Raw genomic sequence first — 5,352 nt, 5'->3', positions numbered from 1 at the left:
AATTGGGATAATGAGATATCCAAGAGAGTCTATCCGCATTCGTTCCAAATCTACAATGGATAATACTTTTAATATCCAAATCCACAAAATTCAAGTAAGATATTCGCGGATACCTAAATCCATAATCCAAATTGTTATCCCTAGATTTCCCCTCTAAAAATTTGCACAATAAGTAAAGCTTTTGTAATAGTAACATTAAAAGAATTAAAAAATTAACATATACAAAGAAAATTTATAACCTACAAATATGAGTTTAAAGACAAAAAAGAAAGTAACTATAAAAAAATAAACATAACTAATTAGTCATAAATTGAAAACCATTTAATTTAGCTATGAAAAGAGCATTCTAAAGCTGTAATACCCCGATACTCACTCAATCACCGGATTTGAGATACAAAGTGTCAAACTTATTACCAGAACAACTACGATGAAATACATTCAATTTATACTATAAAATGATCAATTTCAATCCAATCATGCATAAAATACAATATACAACAATTTTCGGGTCTTATATGAGCTTATGAAAGCTTTAAAACTAGCCCGAGGCCGAAATAGGACAAAATTGTAAGAGGTTCAAAATATGGAGTTAACGTCACGATGTCGAAGGGTTCCTCGTCGTGACGCAACATACTAAGCAGGTTTTTTCACAACGACTAAAGGTCAACATCGCACTGTGGATTGGCAACTTGGTCTCGTCACGACGACCATCGTTCGATGTCACGACGTGACGTACTATTTTCAAAAGGTTAATTTTGGTATCTGTTTACAAATACCTAAAACTTTTCAAATTCCTTTTCAATTATAATTTCAACCAAATATTTATACCTAATGTGTTCCATTATGTCTAAAGTACCATTTATACACGCATTCTATCATTCATTTCAACAAATTCATTCAGATATACAAGTCAATTCATCCATGTCCTTCATTTAGCTACTTGGCACTTATAAACATATGTATATGAGCACAATACTAATTATGCTATTAACATACTAAAAAATATGCCTAACTATAAGTTGTGGCATTTTCAAATTCATGTATTTAGCATATAACCAAATTAAAATACTAATTTCGAATCAACCTAGGTAGATACCCTATAACCAACAAAAGAAACTATACAAAGATTGCAAGCAATTTTGCTGATTGAGTCTTAGGTCAATTGACATGAGTATTGTTGCCAATGCAGCAGTACGTGGGTTTGAGTGTGTTGAAGCGCATTATCCTCCTATTTATAGGTTGGGGAGGGACTATACCTAGTTTTGGGCATTAAGTTAAAAAGAACAGATATTATCAGAATCTATAATGAGATTATTCAAAACACTATATTGTACATGGGAAATGGTAGATTAAGCAAGAATAGGTATTTTATTAAGTTTAAATATTTTATTTAACTATTCAAATATTTAAAATTTATACTTATTTCTTAAGTCAATTTTTTACTTATTTCTTATTGCAATATCTATTTACTAATCATATTTAAGATATAGAAATTCTAAAATTTTCTCTTTTTTCTAGTCATTTATTTTTTCACTTTTGTTTTGCCCTACAACGATGTTAGCCTCTAGATTGGTTATCGCTTTACTTTTTCTCCCTCCCAACTTTCTTCTCCTCATTCACTCCATGTGAATTCTCTCTTTCCAATTTGCAGATCTATTTTGTGTGTATCCTTGTTGTCTTCATAAGTTGTGATGGATAGATGACAGTGATTGACGTCGTTGAAACTCCACCAGCCACCAACAAATTCTCATGGAAAGTTAGTGGCTCTTCACCGGCTTCTTAATTAGTTCTTGTTTTGAGAGTATTTTAGAATAATAAATGATTTCACAAGTCGATTTGGACTTGTGTTATCTTAAGTTTTATAAGCTTTTTTTTATTATTTTCCATAGTTTAAAAGTCTTCAGTTTTAGAAGTTTTTTTCTCCTTTTATAGCACATTTTTTAGTCTTGCTTATGCATGTAGTCTTGCTTTTGCAAGTGACTCTAGGGATGATTTTGTCGTCATCCTCTCCAATTTGGCAAATTCTTGGTTCTTTTGTAGTTTTTTTCCCGCCACTTTGAACTCTTTCGGGCTAATTTTCTTTTTGTATTAAGTGCTTGCAACTACTCCAGCTATGTCGTGCTTGAGTTGTGATAGAGTCATTTTTCATCGTGTCATAATGTTCTATTGATTTTGAAGCTGAAGCCTTTGTTGTGTTGATGGAGCTTATCTTTCACCGCCCATAAACAATTTTTCTCCCGAATTGTATGGTTCATTCATGGAATAAATTCATGATTTTCCTTTTTTTAATGTGATATCTTGCATAATTAATTCATATCATATCCTTCCTTATTTGTGCATCTAGTTTCTATTATAAATAGATATGTAACCCAATGAAAATTAAGAAGTAATATTATTTCTTTCACACAAAAATTCATTTCTCTTTCTTTTTCTTAAGTTTGTAACATGGTATCAAGAGCTTAGGTTTTCATTTTATTTATTTATTTTCTTCTCCAATCTTTTTGCTTCTTATCATTTTTTTCCTAATGGCACGGCGGTGTCAACCTCCGAGCTAGCTATTGCCCGCCTTTTTCTCCCTTCCACCAACCTTTTCTTTCTTTATTCTTCTAATTCACTTCACATGTCTTCTCTCTTTTCAATTTGCAAATATATTTTGTGGACGCTGCTTGTCATCTCTAAAACTCCAATTTTATTTTATTTTTTTGCCCTTTTGGTCCTATTTCTACCTTTCTCCTCTATTTCCCTTGCTTTGCCTTTCTTTGTCCAAGTCGAGCCATCATACTCAATCCATTCTGATTTGTTGACAACATTGTTGACCAAACTCTTTTGGTCTTGTTTTTAGCTTTGTCCTTTGTTTCTTGTGCTTTTCCTTTCTTTGTCCAAGTCAAGCCATCGAACTTAATCCATTTTTAGTCGTTGACTATGTAACATCCTAAAAATCGGGGTTAGTAGAATCGGGTTTGTGAATCAAGAGAGAGTGATCATGCCATCATTTTTTAAATTATATATGCATTTTTAGGAAATAAATGAGGTATTGGTTTGTTGGTTAAGTGTTAGTGTAACGTTTCTTGAAACCCAAGTTCAAATCCCTTCTCTTGCATCATTTTTATTATTTTGAAAATTTTGCCTTAAACCCTAGTATGTGACATGCCTTTTTTTTAAAAATAATTATTTAAAATTATATCAAGAATGAGTTATTGGTTTTATGGTTAAACATTAGTGAATTTATCCTTGAGGTCTTAACTTCAATTCCCTTCCCATACAAATAATTTAATTTTTTGACAAAAACCCATTCTTTTAATGTATGGGCCATCCAAGCCTAGTTAACCTAGGTATAAATATTAATTTTCCACTAATAATCAGCCTTTAATTCTCCTCCTCATTGCCCTAGCCATTCCTCGCTGCCTCTCATTCTCTTTGATTTTAATTTTTTTTTCCTTTCCTCCATTGTTGTCGTCGACTACACCTAGTTTTACCATCTCTTTCTTTTCTTCTTCTTTTTCTTTTTGCCACAAAATTTGTTAACATATTCTCTATCATATTTTTTTTCATTTTTCCTCATTAAAATCAACCCCAAATCTAAAATCTTGAACTCCAACATCGATCCTGAACATTGCCAAGAAAGTTCCATTGCCGTTTCTCTTGAGTAGCTTGGGTAAGGTGTCTTCTCTCTTCAATTTCTTAATTAATATTGTCCATTAAAAACATAAATTTCTAGATCTAAAATTTTGTGGAATTTAAAAAATTTCAAAGGTATTTTTCCAGAATTTAATGAGATCTCAAACCATTTAAAAATCCAGCCCCAATTTTGGCCACCATGGGTGGTGGTGTGTGCGCCTATGTGCAAGAAACGAGATTCTTTTGTTTCTTGGTTCTTGCCTATATTTTTCCAGAATTAATTTGAGTTCTTGAACCCTCCTAATCATCTTCTAAACCCATTTGAATTAGGGAAAAATTTTCTTGATCGATTGGCCATTCGGAGCCCACAAATTGTGAAGTGTAAGTGCAATTAAGGGTAACAAGTTTGTTATTTCGACATAGTTGTTGGGTAAAGGTTATGAGTCAATTAAATGAAGGAATTTTAGCTACCTATTTTCCAATACATTATTGAATTAAGTGCTGACCAAAACACCTCAAATCATCCGTAAAGGCGAAGAACGATTATACGTACAGTTCACATTGATACAGTGTAAGGAATCTAACTAGTTTGAATTCATAAAATGGTTATAATTTCAACGATTGGTCTGAACTCATAAGTGGGTGTTTTGGGTCTGGTTTAATTGTAAATTTATTGAATTTATACTGAATTTTGGTTTAGGTTCATTTAAGGAATTATTAAGGAAAATTGAAAGATTCGCTAGTGTGTTGCGAGGAAGCGAAAAGTAAGCTGTGGGTGCTAAACTCATAAAATTGTTTGAAAATGTTAAATATCATGTTATATAAGATAAATTAGTTTGCTGATTATATTTTCTTAATAGCCAAATTATTTATTTTGTGAGTGGTCGAACCAGGTATGTTTTGAGCCTTAAAAGATTTCCATGTTAGCAAAATTGCTAGTTTGATAGTAGGAATGTTTGATTGAGTTTGTAATTGCATATTTATTATGAGATATGAGAATTTTTGACTGAATGATATAATGTGTTGAGATATTATGCTTATGTATGATTTAAACGCATGATTGATACCAACACAATGGTAATTTGAAAGATTGCAACACTGTTTCCATTTATTGAAAGTATGTGATTATTGAAGACATGCTGAGCATGTCAAATTAATGTGAAAAGTATTGAGATATGATTATGTATGAGATTGTGCGATATTTTACATATGAATTGGGTTGAGATTTTGTGGTTGACGGAGGAGTTTCGTGGAGTACCGGCGGCATCTTAAGTCTGCATTATTCGTAGTCAGTGCATTGCACCTGGAGTACCGAAGGGATTGGTGATGTTATCACATATTATATGTTATTGGCGATTGTATCGTACTATTTGATATCCGTCAGATTTTCTCCATTATTAATTACTCGATGGTTTTACCACATCGAGCTATGCTCATAATGTTTTGGAGTTTAGCAGACGGGTTCTAGGGAACTCGTGGTGTGTAGCAAATGGTATGGGTAGGGACCGTTTTACATTGCATCATGTGCACGACATATTCGACTGATATTGATTTATGCTACATATTGTATTTTATTGTATTTAATGGTATCGAAATTAATGATTGTTACTCAAATGAATGATGTCCCATGCTCATACACCGTTTAACATTAATTTGACAATGACTATGTAATGATATGAAATTCCTCTGATGGTTCTGTTTTCTCCTATTAAAGCTAATCTATTTCACTGTATT

The sequence above is a fragment of the Gossypium hirsutum genome, chromosome D08, assembly GCF_007990345.1.
Source record: "Gossypium hirsutum isolate 1008001.06 chromosome D08, Gossypium_hirsutum_v2.1, whole genome shotgun sequence".
In the NCBI taxonomy this organism is placed as follows: domain Eukaryota; kingdom Viridiplantae; phylum Streptophyta; class Magnoliopsida; order Malvales; family Malvaceae; genus Gossypium; species Gossypium hirsutum.
This window is presented reverse-complemented; position numbering follows the sequence as displayed.